General features: G+C 42.6%; 1 protein-coding gene across 11 annotated transcripts in view; it reads right to left on the reverse strand.

The window, feature by feature from the left end:
- Positions 1–17,600, reverse strand: part of CUNH10orf107 (chromosome unknown C10orf107 homolog) — a 260,433-nt gene that overhangs the window by 11,677 nt on the left and 231,156 nt on the right. For 8 of the 11 annotated variants that reach the window (XM_017746377.1, XM_017746376.1, XM_017746374.1 and 5 more), the window contains 3 exons: positions 11,824–11,939; positions 10,700–10,862; positions 8,614–8,713 (listed from right to left, as the gene is read on the reverse strand). The exons of 2 other annotated variants lie outside the window; for them this stretch is intronic. The gene's annotated coding sequence lies outside the window, so the exon portion shown is untranslated. The remainder of the gene's footprint in view (positions 1–8,613; positions 8,714–10,699; positions 10,863–11,823; positions 11,940–17,600) is intronic. One more of the 11 variants, XM_017746372.1, reaches the window with a different exon arrangement.

A 17,600-nucleotide genomic window follows, 5' to 3' on the forward strand; every position in this document is an offset into this window, starting at 1 on the left:
CAGACCAGCAAGCCAAGCTGGCAAGGAAGGGCATCAGGATTCAGCAAAAGGCAAGAAAGATTCAGCACAAGACCTGTTAAATATCTCTTTCTAGGTTGCCTCCCTCAAAAGCACAGGTCCCCAGAGTTAGATATACAGCAAGGCCAAAAACATATGCATAGGCAGAGCAACCCAAGAGTGACATGTTATTACATCCCTTCTCAACTGGCTCCACATTTTCTTCTCATTCCAAAAGTTTTCTAAAACTTTGCCTGTATTTTCAAACTAAGAATGTCCTAATCTGTGGAATAAAGAGACCAGGGATCAAAACCAAGACCAACATAAGGCTGGGTTAGGGTATCTCCAGCACAGCTCTGGGGGACCAAGCTGCAAGCTGTGCTCTGTGGGAAAGCATAGAGTGGCAGGAGCCCAGCCGAGGGACTCAAGGCTACCTGAGCAGAGCCAGCACCACACACAGCCATTTCTGCAAAGACCTCAGCCTGGAACCCACTGTTGTTATGCTGCTTAGGAGAACAGCTCTCACATATTTATCTCCTGTTCACTTGTGGTCAATGGTCTTATGGAAAAATAGCATCAATAATGAGTAAGTAGCAAAGATGTGCTTGCTCTACCTTTCCAGCCCTGGCCATTAATGAAGAGCATCAGGTGGTCCAAAATTACTTCACCTTAGTCATGTTGTTTTTTACCAGCTGGGAATCTGGCCCAGGTTTCCTCTGGTTCATGAGGGAAATAAACCATATAGTATCATGGCTGAGCTGACGACGCAGGTAGACCACAATTTCCACAAAATGTGGCTGGATAGAGGATAAGGCTGTGTTTGCATTGACCAGATGGCACAAGCGCAGTTTACCAAGTGAGGAAAAATTATCCAGCCACAGAGAGGCTGCTGCTGGCTTTGCTGGGGCTCTGGCACCAACTCTCTGCACAAACCCCAGCTTTCTAAAGAGTCTGCGAGAAGATGCGGTCCAAGGCTGAGCAGGCGGTGCCAGTGACACAGTGGATACATATGTTCCCAGGAATAGTGAGGGGCAGCCTGGCACTCTGGCAGGGGCTGGAAGCTGCACGGCACATGCACATGCAGCCACAGCTATCGTTAGGGTTTTGCTGCTTTGGCATCTCTTCCTAATTTACTTAATTTCTATTTATGCCATTCTGCTTCTGTTTTGAGCCTTTATCAGATGCTGGCATGTTTTGCACAGAGCCAAACTTTGGAAGGAGGCTTTGGAAAGAAGTCATTTTAAGGGGGGGATTTTAAAATGTTAGAATTCTGGGAAGGGCAAATCCCTAGTGAGGGGTGACCATTGTAACTGCAAAAAGGCAAATGGACCAGTCCCTAGGACTAGGCCAGTGCTCTCCTGCCTGGAGATGCAGGTCCCTGAGGGTCTGTGGAAAGTACTTGGAGAGTCTGTGAGACCTAATGGGGAAAAACCAACCTTGTTGACAGTAGTTTTCCACACCTGAGTCTGAACCTCCACTGGAAATTGGAGAGAGAGGTCTGCAAAGCAAGAGAGGTCAGAACCTACAGCATAAGCATGTCCCAGCTCTGTCTCTGAGGTAGCCAGTAATTGTGTCCAACTTATAAGTACTTCTGAAATAAACCACTTAGTTACTGCAGTCATTCTGCAAAGCACAGGCAGGGGCGGGGGGTAACACTCTCTTTTCCTTGCCTCCACCTGTGACCCAGTGACGTGCTTGTCACGGCTTGGCTGCAGGTCATAGGGAGGGAGCTCCTGAGAAGCAGCTTCTAGGGAAGAGTTACAGCCGCCATGTCCGAACAGCGCTGATCGACAGTGTCGGTGGTTAAACTCCGAGAGCTCCCGTACAAGTAGCAGATGAGAAGAACACAGCTGTTGATGTTGACATGTTGCTGGCCTTATGGAATGATGATAAACAGCTGAAAATGCACGTGATGCACTGGGGAATAGGGATAGAGTGAAGAATTTCAGGCTCACTGGAACATCACAAATGAAAGGGCAATCAACTGAGGATGCTGAATTCTTCCTTTACAAATCATTTGTAGATCCTTTCACTGCCTCATACTACAGTGGCCATCAGTCCCCTGGCTTTTAGGGGACATGGCATGGCTGCAGGCTTCCAGGCTGACTCTGTTTCTCTTAGTCAATGACTGATGCAGAATGGATCCACAGATCTTCCTTCTTGGAGGAGCTTTCTTTCTTCCCCAACCCCCCAAATAATTACATGGTTAGTGAGTGCTCTGTGCCTGGCAGCCCCAGGCTTCAGACCACACTGCTCCCTACACATTTCCAAGGCCAGGTGGGCACTGACAGCTGTAGGACACCACTTCAAGTAATTTCCCAGTGGGACCAGTTACTGAAGGACTGAAAGCCCTGTCTAGAGCTACCTTAAAACTGGGGAGCTTGTTTCTGTATTTCCATGGCTCCGGTGTTGTACTCTGCCATCAGCTTTAATTGTTGCTGCTCTGAAGAAAGCCTTTGTTCAGTACAATTGCCTACTCCACAGTGACATCATCCAAGGCTGTGTAAAAAAAGCACAGCCTGGAGTAGTCAGCCATGTGATGATGTATAAATAGCACTGACAGAACAATATTATAAACTCTATTGGTACAGCTGAGATAAAGCTCGCAAGTTGCTGATTCATCTAAGATATTGGCTTGAGGGATGGCATGAGGTTCAGCTACAATAAACGTTCTCAGCTAAAAGCATATTACTTCACCATGAATCAGCTGCTCAGATCTTTCATTCTTTTCAGAAAAGCACCTGTCTCTTCCTGCTTCGGTCCTCCATTACTGAACACATGAATTATAGGGCCTGATTTTATTTCTGCTTCCTTTATGCTGAAATATGCCACAATCAGAGAGTTCTCTAAGGCTTTATATACACATAGGAAAAGTAAAGCATTCCTAAAACTCCTTGCCAAGTGCTTGGTAACAGCAAGGTTTATGTTATTGTTCACAGCTCTGTTTCTACTTTGCCTGCCACTAGAAAAACAAACAAGGGACCATTATTTCAGTAAACCTGGAAATACTGAACCATACTTCCAACATATCTGAGTAGGTAATGACTAAGTCATTTTATGGCTTTCAGTAAGATCTGTGAAAAGTCCAGTACATGTCCATGTACAGTGTGGTTTTGAAATGGACAAAATGAAACCTCACAGCTTTATGCTGGATCTCCATGGACGGGGGGGTGACAGAAATGAGCTCTACCAAATGTGACTGCTTTGCAATTCGGCACCCAAGATTGCACTTACTGGTAACTTACTGAATTTCTGTGTGCCAGCAACTCAAGCCCACCCTGTGTTCCTCCACAGCACAATCCTACACTGTGATCATCCCCACACAAGCACTGACTACACGGACATCCTGCCCCACTGGAGCAGCTTGCTCGGTACAAGCAGAGCACTTCGTCTGCTGACTGCGTCTCGCTTGCATCAAAGCTGCTCATTCAGGGCCATTAAAACGAGCAAGGCTTACACAATTACGGAACTTTATATTAATTTTTAAAACTTGCAGATGTTTCAATCTGTACATATGGGAATAGTACCAAATGTTAAGATGACAGAAAAGAGTTATATTGGCCGGGCTTTAAAAGTAAGGAAGCAGGAAAAGAAAAATCTCACCCTACCGCTATCAAGGCACTGCATGTATCTGGTTTTGCACGCAGCTTCTGGTTAGCAGCTTTGCCATTCTGATAGTGAGTTAATCAGCTAATGTTTTTATGAGCACAAAACCAATAAAATGGTGTGGGAGAAAATGACAATAAATGACAATAAAAATTCCTTATTTGCTTTTGATGTGCTTTTATATTCACTAAATCTTTCTTGCTCTGCCCAGAGAAGACCTTTCTGCACTGAGTTTCAGACAGCAATGCTGGCATATAATCCTACTGGTGTCTGCTGCTTGTGTCAACATCCTTCTCCAGGGTGTGCATCCTGTGCCGCTGTGCAGTGGCTCAAAGAACGTGCAGCTCTTGAGTTATTTTGGCTGAGGCTGATGGAGGATGAACAGGCTGAGGTGCTTTGCAGAGAACACTGAAGTGACGCTGAATGATCTGCATAAGCAACATATGTTTTATATTATCAACATCCTCTTTGTATTCCAATTGCATGTCAGTACTGGTAGAGCCTACTGATGCAAAGACCAGCTCCAGCTTTGAAGCTTGGGACAATAACAAAATAACCTGCTATTTGTTTATGTTAGTAATAAAATCTACCATCAACTACTATTTGGTTGTGGCCTTAACAAGAAGGCTGGCCAAAGGAAAGCTTCTCAGTGAATAGGAGATGAAGGAAGAGGATGGGTTGACTGTGGATTTTCTAAATCTAGTCCAAGAAGTTGATGATTATGATTAAAAGTTTTCAATTATTTTAGACCCCAGCTTTCCAAAAGACTGCTTGGAGGACTAAGAGAGACTGTAGCATTCACTTCATTCCTGGATAAAGGCTTTGAGAGATGGTGCAGAGCCAAACCCTACAATTACAGTTTTCCTGAATCCATCAGAAGCAGCCAAAGGAGCAAAGGGCACATGCAGTGCCTCAGCATAGTAGGCTTTCCCCGTTGCTGTCTTCCCCAGGCATCCCTCCCTGCTTCTCCTGAGTCCCTGCCTCTACTCCTTCTGCCACACGGTCAGCTGTGTGCGTTATCCTGTGCCTTGGGGCTAGAAGAATGTGTGCTCTTGTACTGTACTATGAAGCCATCTGAGGGACTGCAGCTGCATGTGCATAATCGCCAGATAGCTCTCAACTGAGATTTGTGCCACTGCAACTATAGGCATGGTACCTGGGAAGAGATCAAAGGTACCTTTTGCACACAATCAGTTCTTATGTGTTAGGGTTACATTTCTGAGGTAGGAAAAAGCTAGTTTATAGAGCACACCTAAGCAGGCAATTCCAACTCCTGGTATCTCTTCCCCAGTATCTGCACCAATGGTAAGCATGTGAAGGTAGTGTTGCCTCACCCAGCCATGGATTTCACCACAGAGCATTCCAGTAACACCACAGACTCAGGTGTAAGACTTCCAAAACAGCAGCACAATTCATTTCTGTGCCCGGTTCAATGGAACCTTTCTGATTATTTTCACGGCATTCTGCAAGGGTTGATTCTTTTCCTGCTGCATGAAACAGAAAAGCTCCTAATGTGTTCCTAAAATGCTTTGTGGCGTTAATGTGACTTATTCTCTGTCATCAAGAGAATGATACTGGAATGAAAAAAAGTGCTTTTTTTTCCTCCAAGTTTCTTAATATTCAGTCCTCATATGGCATAAGGGAGTAAACTCTCAATTACACAAAGGCAAATACCAAGAAATCTGTCAAAGCCAATAGAGTTATTCTGGACACCTGAGTAATTTGTCCCTTGGTATGATTCAGTCTCCAAAATCCACTCTGAATATCCTTAATAACTGTTTGCTATTCACCTACATTTTTAGCTCTCTTATAATTCTAACTTTTTTCCATGTTTCACGGATAGCTGGAGTCAGTTTCTTTCAGATGATGCTGTTTCCCCAACTTGGCTTTCCTATGAATAACCTCCATCATCACTATGCTACTTTTGCTCGAATGTTTCATTTTTAACAATAAACATCTATCCCAGATGCCTTATTTTCAGCTTCATTAAACATTTTACTAGTTCATCCTGAGTCATGTCAATATTTACCTTGGATGTGGTTCCGTATCCTTTCGTTTCTAAGACCAGAATTCTCCAGGCAAGCTTATTGTTCCTGGCTTGACTTCTACAAGTCACAGCTTAAAACTTTTTTTGATGTATTAAACAAGATGCAAATTTACCCGGCCATTTGCTTTGCTGCGTGCTGCCAGCTATGCCTATTCCAAACATCTCTGAGCTGATTCACTTCAGCTTCTCTGTGTACACACAGGCCCCAAACCTGCACTCAGTTACTGTGAGGTAATTTCAAAGCCATTTAGTAACAGCAATTAGCAGAAGAGAAAGCAGCAACCAGCTATCAACCTCCTGGGCACAGAACCACAACAGACCATTTCCACTGACCTTTTGCATCATAGAAAAAGGTGTCAGGAAACAGAAGGGGTTGCCAGGCCCTGCAGGGTTGTGTTGGCCTTCACTGTGCAAACCCAGGTGATTTTCTGGGAGGTGGGACCGCGCTTCCTCATTCCAGCTCTCTCCCCTGCTCCTGAGCAGCAGAGCTGACTTGTTCTGAGCTATGCAAGGGACACCTGAGGCATCTCAGCGTGCTCATCCCTGAGCAGTCCTGAGCTGCTGCCCACAGCCATGCACACCCAGGCTGCTCCTCACTGCTATCAGCACTCCTCATGCTTGCTTCAGGGAAGTTCTTCTAAATATGCTCAAGACCACAGGGAACAAAAGTTTGAGAAATGGAATTTTCTGGATAATTTTCTGGATTTTTACACTGAGTTTACTTCAGATCCTGTTTCAAAGCAGAAGCACAAAAAAGGTAGTTTGAGGTTCAATATATTTATATTTTATATCCATGTACTGCCCTGGAATAAAACACTTTGAATTTTATATTGGCTATAAAAAAAGCAAGAGTGTCAAGCTGGGAAAGTGCTTTGAAAATAACAAAGGACTTTATGTGGGATTGTTTGAGGTCATTTTATATATTGTTCCTGACTGTATTTAAAATACCTCCTTTCAGTTTGAAATGCCTTTGTCAGTCAAATGAAATCAGCAGTGCAGCCTGGCAGGGCAGCTGGGCATGCACCACAAGGGGATACACAGGGAAAAATGCAGTCAGAGTTCTGGACACCTCCAAAGTGAATATTATACTTGTGCCATCAACCCACATTTGTCAAGAGGTGTCAACATGGCCTAGAGAAGCAGTGAACTACGTTCTTGTGAGAGGGGAGGCAATTTCACATCACACCAACCTCCCTGAGCAAGGCAGTCCTAGGAGCAGGTCAAGGAGATGGCTTTAGATGATACTCCAGGTGCACAACAGTTTTCATCAGAAATCCAGGATACTGAGCTGAGTTCACAGTGCAACCATGTCAGTGATGGCCACACATCACTGTGTGGCAGATATATGGGGCTAGTTTAGCAAGCCCTTGCTTGGGTGATTTGGCAGTAGCAGCACAAGTAAATAATTGCTGTAGCCAGCCCACATGCTGTTGCCAACATCCCAGAAAGAGCATGTCCACACAGTGAAATGAAGGTTATATTTCCGTGCACCCCTGACCCCACTCCAGCTCACACACTGCTCCCCCATGCTTTGACCCAAAGGGCTGTACTGCTGACAGGACAGCTGATGGTTTATTTGGTTTGGAACAAATTTGCTCAGCTCTAAAGCAGAGGTGATAATTTTCTTCTTTCGGTCTAAGCTAAAATCAGAGAGATGAGCTTGAAACAGGGCTATTCAAATTCTCCTCTCTGCCCTATGTCCCCTGCATATTCACTCCAGTGAAAAAAAAGCAGCTTGAGGGACCACTGTCTCCCACAAACACACAGAGACAGAAGATAAAAGGGAATGGTTGAATACTAGATTAAATGCAAGTTTCATGTAAATGATCACTTACAGAGACCTAATAAATGATTCTGTGCAAGGCATTGTCAGAGGTTTTGCTCTGCCATTTTTGTTTTGCATGTGTATTTAGGAGCTTTTTCCCCTTAGAGGATAATGTTCAGGTTTTAAAATTTATATTAATCTGTCACTACATTCATCTGTCACTCTTTGAAAGGGCTTCTTTTTTTTAATAAACTGTCTTTTTTTCTTTTTCATGTGCTGCTGTATCAGAATGGAGTATTTAGGATAAGCCCTTTCAACAGCAGTGCTGCACAGTATGGGATGACATGTAAGAAGGCAGCTTTTTACAGAGTATCATCTCTTTTGACCCAAACAACGAATAAGAGTTTTAGAGGTTTTATATTTACCCTGGTTGGGGACTGTCAAAGGGTCTTCACTGCAAATCTCTCTGCTTCTAAGCAGTCTTTATTTCCAGAGCAAAGGACGAACCCACAAGGGACAGAGGTTTTTGTGATAGACCCCCCCCAAAAGCTCTCAGGTTGGGAGTTTGTTTTGGGTTTTTGTTCATTTGGGTTTTTTCACCTCTATTGGGCCTGGGATGCTACTCTTAAAAATTATGAATTCCTCCCTTCACTGCAAAGGTCTTTGACAGGCTGTGCTGGGCACCATCAGGTGTCCTCTCCCTGCCCTCCATCCCACCTCCCAGCCAGAGGGTACCACAGGCAGCAGGTACCCACCTCCACCTCCCTGTCTGGTGTGGCTGTGAAAATCCCCCTGTGAGGTCCAGCCCATCCTTCCACCTCTGCTTGGAATATGGATGGGGAGGAATAATAAAGGAAGGTACCAGGAAAAAAAACCTGATTGCTGTCTCAATGTTTCTTGTGCTGAGTGCGCTCTACCTTGTGACCCAACTAAAATGACATCAGGTTATTGTGCCCTGATCAATCAGTGTGTTTGCTTCTTCTCCTTCACTCTTTGCCTGTATACCTTCAATTACTATTATCCTCAATTGGTTTTTTTTCTTCACATCAAAATACCTGGAAGCATTCCAGTAACTTTTTCCTGCTGCTAAATATGAGCATTTTATTTTCTAGCACACCTGAGCTTGCTTTACAAGTAGTATTTCACACAGGGCCCATGACTTAGGTGCTGATTGCAAGACAGAGCCATGCTATCCCACCTGTTCGAGTTCTGTTTTCTCTGCAGCTCTGGGAATTTCCATTTCACTTGTCTTCACTCCCACCAGCCATCCTGCATTTGGCCATATGATTGCTTTCCTCCTAGAACAGAGGGGAAAGTCATTCAGCCTGCAGGTCATACCTAGATTATCTTTAATCACTGTGCAGCTTTGCTGACTGCAATCTCATTTCTTCTTTCAGAATGAGGGAAAAACCCTCCATGAAAAGACAGGGAGTGCAAAGATACTTCTGAATTAGTCACAGAAAAAAGGTTTAAGGCTCAATTCTTATTACCAGTCTTTCCAGTGGAAACACAGGGTGACTCCAGTAAAATCAGTGGGACTGCAATGGTGTAGCTAAGATCCAGATCAAGACAGAGGTTTGGAAATAGGCTGCTCTGAGCATTTCTTTTTATTAGACATCTCATCTCCTGCTTTATGAGTTATTTTGAAGGTTTACTGTATTCAGGTAGAAGCAGGAGTTCAGATTATGAACTTTGATCGCTCATGGTTTATTCAATATTTTTAATAAAGTTTGAAAAGGTTCCCTTCCATCAAAGAATGTCCCCTTTGATTAATCAATTGAATTTGATTTTTTCTTCATGGAGAATACAAACCAGTGTACTCCTTTGCCAGTTGTTTACAGGCAGCTTCATAGCACACAATAGAACAATTATTTTCTAAGTAAAAGAGCTGTGATCAGAAATGTTAATAAACTACTCAATAGTGCAGAATCTTTTGCTTCCTTTAAAAAAACAAAGGCCACACAATAAAGACATATTAAGCCATTTTTAATATAATCTACATACTTTCCAAGTAACATAGTGAAACAGAGTTGTCTTAAATGGCCTTCTTCATATTTACAGCTGCAACAGCTGCAGTAGCAGCTCTGTCGGACTTGATTTTATTCAGTGTGCAGGATCAACATAAAATCTGGGCTGAAAATTAAAGGGAGTAAATGTCCCCCTGACAGTCAAGAGAATGATTTTGGTCCAAGAGTATTTCTGGCCACAACTCACTTTCAAAAGCAGCTTTGTCATTTATGCCTGGCCTAGTCCCAATAAGTACTATTATGATTTGTTACATTTTCTATAGAACCAGGAGACCATTTATTAGCCCCAAGGTATTGTATTGAGCTTCAATTATGTAATAGGCATTATTCCACTGAATATCCAAAGCTTTGTAAGAAAGTTTTACTTCTGGAAAGAAACGTACAAGGTTCTCAAATGATTTTGAGGAAGATCAAACTCTCCCTTTTTTTTGCTAGTTGAAAGAGGAAAGGTTCCTTCTTGATATAAATCATGAATATTTTGAATAGACTTTTTTCTAAAGAAAAAAACCTCCTTTTTCTTTGAAAGCCATTGATAGCTTGGGATTCAAGCAGAAAAGAATAAAAGAAGAAATAATAGTTTCTTGCTAGGAGAGAACGTGATAGGTATGCTGCCAAATTAGTGAGATTTTAATTTAATTATAACTGAGGAGTGCATGTGTGATTTGCCTGCTTATGAGTGAGGAATGGGGGTCTCCCACACATGGCAGAGGAGGGGCAAAGCCCATGGCCCAACTGCCTGTTGGGTGCCCTTCATGGTTCAACAACACAAACTACTGATACCTCATCCAATCCCAAGCCATCTGCATCTCCCAGACATGTCTGGGACCAGATTAACTGCCATCAAATAACTGGTTAACTGGTTACCTGACTGCCATAAAATAACTGTTACTGGGCTGCAATAAAATAACTAATAACCAGTTATCTGGCATCACCCTCCTCCTATTGTGCCTTAGAGTTTGTTTAAAAAAAACCCATCGATTTTAAAAAGCACTGACATCTAAATAAAAATTGATCAGCTCCAAGCAATTTCACCCTTCACAAGCCATTTTACATGATTGAAGGCTTCAGCTCCCAGTTCTCAGAGGCTTCTCCAGCTCTCAATCATGTGTGAATTTTCCTCTGCTCTCTGTCAACAGCCAAACACAACAGTTCCTGTAACCACCAGGTAAAAGTCTCTCCAGCTGTTGCCTCTGATTTTTCATGTTTTTAAACTAATAACAAAGACCCTCCCACACACAATGCAAATACAATACATACATGCAACAGCTGTTCTGCTTCAGAGTAGCAAAGCCAGTTACTCCAAGGTATTCTCAGGAAATGGAAAAGCAATGTTCTTAAGGCTGACAGATTTCTGAAATGATCTTTACTTAACGTATGCGCGGTTTAACTGGTATTTTAGTAAAATGACTCTTTATGCCAGCTGAAAAGAAAGTAGAAAGTAAATCAACAAGCTTTTCTTTCAGATAGACTTCAGTATCTCAGAAATTCACCAGTGGGAATGTGCTGCCAAGGTTGCCCCCCCCCCGCCTGTAACAAACCCAACTAATCCAAACACCACTGCTCTGACTGGGTGAGACTACAGCTATTGCATAGGTGTGCTTGCATCTGTTTTGCCCTCTGTGAGAGCAAGGAAGAAGAAAGAAGGTGATGGATAATGCATTTTAACCATAACCATGCCATCTCCTGGTTATTTTTGCAGTACAAATGAGTTATGTAGGGATAAACTGCATTTGCATTTCATTCACCGGTTCCACTCAGAAAAGCAGTTAAGCGCCCTTATTTTTCACAGTAAGAGAAAAAAAGTTTGATTCCCAGTTTATCTTAAAAAATGTGAACTGAAGTAAAACGCATGTGCAAGTAGCACATTTATTGCATCAAGGGAAATCAGGCATCAAGCCAGAAGCTGATCTTGTTTGCCACTATGTAAACGATGAGTAAGTCTGGTAGGGTCAGCAGAGCAGCGGAGTCACATGAGTCACAGCACAGTGCTCTTTGGAAAGATGGCTAAATATACCACTACAGTCGCTTCAAGAAAAGCTCTGCGTCAACTTCTAATAAATGCTGGTGGTGACGCTGAGCTCTGGGCACTCATAAAGCCAAAAGAATGAACAGGAATTAACACGTGGCCTTAAACACATATTGAAGAGAAATGGAAGTTTTGTCTGTGCAAGAACTGAACAATCAGACCTTTGGTGGTGAAAATCATGACCTAATTTTTCCGCCACACACATTTAGCAACCTTTCAAATGGGTCTGGGAGAAAAAAAAAAAAGTAGAAAAGTAAACAGAATTTTCTTCAGGATCAAAGTGCAGAAAATACCACTAAACTCAACAAGTTTGTGCAAGTTACCACTCAGCTCTGTGAAAATATGTAATTTTTACCAGGCTTCTCCCAGTAAATGATGACTTGCTCCTCCCAGGGAAATGCAATAATGAACGTACTGTTATCAGTGAACACGGACAGCCACACTGACAGAAGCCAATCCAACACCACATCCCTGTGATTAAGCAAAACAGTAATTCCAATGAATACTCTTTATATCTCCATCTGATACACACAGTGCTGAAGCTGGAAAAATAAGAGCTCAATAAACCATGAAAGAAATGCCCTTTGATCTTTTCTTTTTTCAGTGGGGCCATAATTTAGTGCTATTACAACAGTAGTTTCAACTAACCAAAACTGCTTATCAAATGTATGTTTGCATTCTCTATCAACAAAGTCCTGAAATAGAAGAGATTTCGTAATTCCTTATGAATTGGTCTCCTACCCAGTCCTTCCACTGGAAGCCTGATTAAATGAGTATTATTTCTTCTTAAGTGGTTTTACAGGTCGTTTATCTTAGATTTATGAGTATCAACCTACTTTAGAAGGTATTAGATAGCTTTAACGTTTGACACGTATTCTCTAAATCATTTACAGCGCTCTCCATTTGCACTAGACGATCAGTAATCTTCTCAATATTAGGTTTTATTGACAATGCACCATATAGAGTCCTTATTATATGGTAATGATTTAAGATAGGTGCAGGATTGGGAACTAATAAATCCAAAAGCTCATTTTTGATTGTTGACACAGAGCTGAGGAATAATGTGCATCCATCTAAATCACTCTGTTTCTCAATAACATCACACACACACATGTGTTTAACCTGCTCGGAACGCATCGCAGGGATGTGCAAACAGATCCCAATTCTTGCTTTGAGCCTGATGGATTCATGCTTAAGACTCTGTTTTTACTCAGAGCAAACCCCCAGCAGAAATGAGGCTCCCCCGTGGTGTGGAAGCACCAGCACCCACGTTTCAGTGTGTGGGAGGAGCAGGGGCTTATCCTGGCTGTCCTGGCTCCTGCCCAGCTGCCCTGGCTCATCATGGGCTGCTGCTACTGCCCCAGCCGAGCTCTGTCACACCTGAGTCACGCCATGGTAAATATGCCCAGTGAGATCAAGACGCATTTCATCTGAGTAGGGAGTTAGTAAAACTAAGATTGAGGGCTTAAAAATCATCCTCATAATGTATATTTGGGAAACGGCATTGAAAGCTGACATATATAACAAAGACATACCTTCATCTAGCCCCACATAATAATAATTTCACAGAACTGTTGGCATTGATAGTAACAGACTTCACTTGATAATTGATTCCACTACTTCAATAGAAGATCAGCCCCCTATCTATATTACTCACAGAAAATTAGAGTAGAAGATAAAAAAATTAAAGTGAGAGCCTTTGGTAGCAAATGAACATCTTTCCACTGAGTTCTACAGAATTAAAGTCTCATCTGCAACCCTGTAATCCAAAGGTATGTCTTTGAAATGCAGTCAGGAGATCTGTATCAGTCCTGCTTTTGTAGTATGTCACTGGAAATGGTTTCTGGGGCACGGGAGCTGCATGATCCAGTGATTTGTTAAGTTGAAATGTGACATTTCAAAAAAAGGTTGGAATGATCTCACAGCAAAACCAACACAAAAATCTGCATCCCTCTTTTATCCAAACAGATCCCTGGTAAGAAAACTCTGTGAAAAATTTGGATTAGTGCCAAAGCTGCCCTGTGACAATTGCACACCACAACTGTGAACAGCAGGGAAGGCTGTCTTCCTCTCACCTTGCTCATTCAGAAAACACCCCAAAATCCTAACTCAGGCTAGAGGCCTCTCAGGCTCACTCAGATGTTTACAAATGAGTCAGTAACAGAGGACGTGGTGCTACTAAACACTGAGCACCCCAAGCTCCAATCAATGTAAAACACCTTTTTAAAGCAAAGCATTGCTGTTACCGTGTCTTACTTTGGCAAGAGCAGGCTCAGATTTACTGGGAAAAAGGAGGAGAAAAATAAACCAAAACCAATATCCTCCCAAATGAGGGCTCCCCAGGGCCATACACACACTTCTGCCCTCATCACAAGGGAGCACGTGCAGCCCCCCTACCTACTAACCCATTAGCAGGCAATTTTCTAACACACTGTCAAAGAGCAGAATTATAACAAGTTCCATTTTCCTTACCAGTGGAGCTAACTGCATTCTGAAATGGGCTATCTACATATTTTTAAGCTTGTTTCATTCACTCAGTTCCTAAATCAGCAAAATTTCACAACCTTCAACATCTTCCTGCCATGAGTGAAATTTCTTTTACTACTGGGAAGGAGGGAGGAGGTCAAGAAGGCTTGGGAAAATTTGTTAGCATGATCTGTAATATGAATTTGGCAGAAAAGAAATTGAGAACATTTCTTTGGAAAACAATCAAAGGGCAAAGTTTTCCTCTCAGAGCTGCGTGGTAATTCATGACTTACATGCTCCAAAGAAACTTGCTGCTCTGATGATTAGAATAGCAAACTATTTGCTGTCTGCCTGACAGACCAAAGATGGTCATTTTTCCTCCCTTTGTCAGTATCTTTCTGTTCAGGCAGGGCCACGCGTGTGTCCCTTGACACACAGATAAAGACTGAATGATGCATCTCTGCTCGGGAGGATTAATCCAAGCTAGATATGGCACGAAAAGCAGTGACAAACAGTAACAGGGCATAAATTCTGGCTGAGTCTTGCAGAGATTGACAGATGTTTTCTCTCACCTGCATCTCAGCTGCTCCTGCTGTATGCAAAAAGTCAGCATCTTCCTGGTTATCCACTCACACCACCTCAACATACACAAGCCACCAATACAGCTGAGGATCTTGGAAGCCTCTGAGCTGAGGAAACTTGAGCCTTCAGCATCCACTGCAGCTGAGGTTCATCAACAACACAGAATGACAGTGTGGAACTTATTGCCATTGAATAGTATGGTGGGCAAGTAGCACAGCTGAGGTGAAAAAAGGACCAGACAAACTCACAGAGATGATGACTTTGATGATGTCCTTCGATTTCAATTGATGGGTGCATACTCTGGCTCCACAAGTTTCTAAAGCACCAATCCATGGAAGGGGTATGCCCTTAGGATGCCCTGTTCCTATGCTCTTCCTAAGCATCTCCCACAGCCAATGTCAAAGGTAGCAGCCTGGGATACTTGGATCCTGCTCTGTCCAGATACGACATTTTTCATGCAACAGTCAAGGCAATCATAAAAATAAGCAAGAAAATTGTCTTGGCTAAACTTTAAAAGATGTAAGATTCAAATGTCAAGAAAATCTTGTATGCAAGATCTTCAGAAATGGCTGGAAAGAGGTAAATGAAAACTCTGAGATATTCATGTAGACTAACCTCAGTGAAGGGAGGCAAAATCCTGATCCCACCTTTGCAGTCACCGGAGGAACAGGCTCACCTAAAAAGGTGCTGCAAGCAACCTCCAGAGGCTCCCACCATGAATGACCATCCACATCGGCATCCTAAAGTGATACAGCTCCACCAGCCTTTCTCCAGGAACACAGAAGTACCATGCTCATTTAGGAGAGTAAGTTTTTTGGACCATTCTTCCTCACAGCCCCCTGATGTCAAGGCCACAGGTCTCCCCTCTTGTTCCCCCCTACCCCACCCGGCTGGGGTGCTTGTAGCAACTCACCTTTTCTTTTTCTGTTGAGTCAGCTGCAGAAACATTCAAAAACACATTCAAAATACACACAACTCCCAGCAGGCCTAGGCAACTCTGTGAGTGAAGAATTCTGCATGAACAAACCTCCCGTTTAGTGCACTCTCTGTTGAGTTAACGACAGCACAGGCTTTAAAGTAGCACTACTGAGTTTAAAGCAGTCCATTGTGTAAAATGTCAGGTTGTTTCTACCTGGCAAATATTTTACATTCCGTTCTTTTTGCAGCATTACGAATTCCATGTCCTGTTTAAGGCTCTGCATCTGAATGGGACTCTCAATTACATGAGTCACCACAACTATCTTTTGATTTTTTTTTTTGTTTTGTTTTTTTGGTACATGTGATCTGAATCCACAACTGCTGGAGCCCGAAGCTTGCTCTGCACACTCAAAGTGCCACACAAAATGGGCTGAAATGCTCATTCCAAACATTTAGTTTGGAGCTGCTCGTGGCAAGCAGCACAGTGTTTTGTCACTGCTGTCACTTCCTTGCGAAGGGTGGTGGAGAAGCAGAGGAGATTTCACCTTGAACACAGCCCTCCCTAGACTGCCAGCTGACAGAACTTTGTGGTTCTCTTGTACACCCTTCTGGGTCAGCCCATGGCCAAATCTGTGCTCCAGAGGCTTTTCAGGTAAGTACAACATGCCCATCTGGATGGACGTGTTTCACTGGTCAGTTGGATCATGTGCTGAAGAGCCTGATTTAAACAGGCCAGTGCTGACTTTGCCCACGTTTTGTGGTCAGGTTGGCAGTGTAGGTTATTGAAGAAAATGTCTTATTCTCACTTGCGAAAAGCAGAATTTGAAGCCTACGCACAGTGGCTTTTCTGGGAAAACAATTTTTCTAGGAATGCCAGTTACAATTTTAGGAAGGAAACAGTGTGGCAATTTTCAAATTCAAATCAAAATTCGGTGCAAAAGAAGAGAAGCAAGGCTTGAGAAGAAAAGGTCATGACAAAACACTACAAAACAGGTAAAAAACTGTCTTCTCTTTTTGTCTCCTATCCCATCACTTTCAAGCCAGCTTCTTACTAGAAAAGCTGCTTTCCATCTAAACTTCCATCACGCTGTCAGTATAATGCAGAAAAGCACTGCCTGAAAATAGAGCTTTCCTTTTACCAGAGGATAATTACTAGTTGTTCACTGTCTCATTAGAAAATTCTAGTAAAGACCAGGATTTTGCCATGAAGATGCTAAAAAGCACCAATATTATACCTTAAATAGGAGAAACTATACTGTTTCATCTGTCCTCTGGCCCTGGAAAACCACCAGTTCTGTGGCAGACAAGGTAGAACACAATACCTCTTCCTGTCATTTCTACAAGATCTATCTGCTTTAAACTGAGAGCTCTATAGGGTGGGAACCTGTTAGGAACTATGCTAGGTATGTGCATTGTAAAGAACTTTGTTAGATCCACAGTGTGGCAGAAAAAAAAAAAAATCAAAGATAGTAATACCAAAGCCTCAACTCTAGGTCCCAGGAATGACAGCATAATTATTTTTAGAGATGACTATAGCAGTAACTCAACATGACATGAGAGACTGGAGAAACAGCAAGCCTGATTTAAACCAATGAGAAAGCCAGGAATGCAGAATGGAGACTGTTCCTAATGCACCATATTGCATCTGAACATTTTGTTCCTACCCATCTATCCAAAGCATGACGTTTTGCATTTCATATTAACATTCTGAAGACATTAAAGGATTCTTCAATTCGATGTTCATATGCTGTGTCAGAACTCACACTCTGACTGCTTAGAGAGAGATGCTATGTCTACCTTTTATTCATCTTCCCTCCCTCAGGCTCCTAACCATCCTCCTTCCCACTCCCAAAAAAATCCCAGGCTCTATTCTTTATTGGTAGCATGATTTAGTTCAGTTGGTTACAAACACAGTTTGTGGGATTTGGACTTCACTCTGGATTTCTGCACTACCTCAGCTGTTATGCATATGTACTAAGACTGACTGCTAACAAATCATCACAGTAATACTTGAGGTTCATATACTATTTCTCATCTTCAAAGCACTTTAAAATTTCCCAGAGGTTCTACAAAATCTGGGAGAGGGAGAAAGAGCTCTGGGCAAAAGTCTTTGTTTAGCATTGGTCTTAATATAAACCACAGTTAGTCCTTTTCTGCTTAGCACTA

This window comes from Corvus brachyrhynchos, unplaced genomic scaffold, assembly GCF_000691975.1.
Source record: "Corvus brachyrhynchos isolate BGI_N302 unplaced genomic scaffold, ASM69197v1 scaffold279, whole genome shotgun sequence".
Lineage (NCBI taxonomy): Eukaryota > Metazoa > Chordata > Aves > Passeriformes > Corvidae > Corvus > Corvus brachyrhynchos.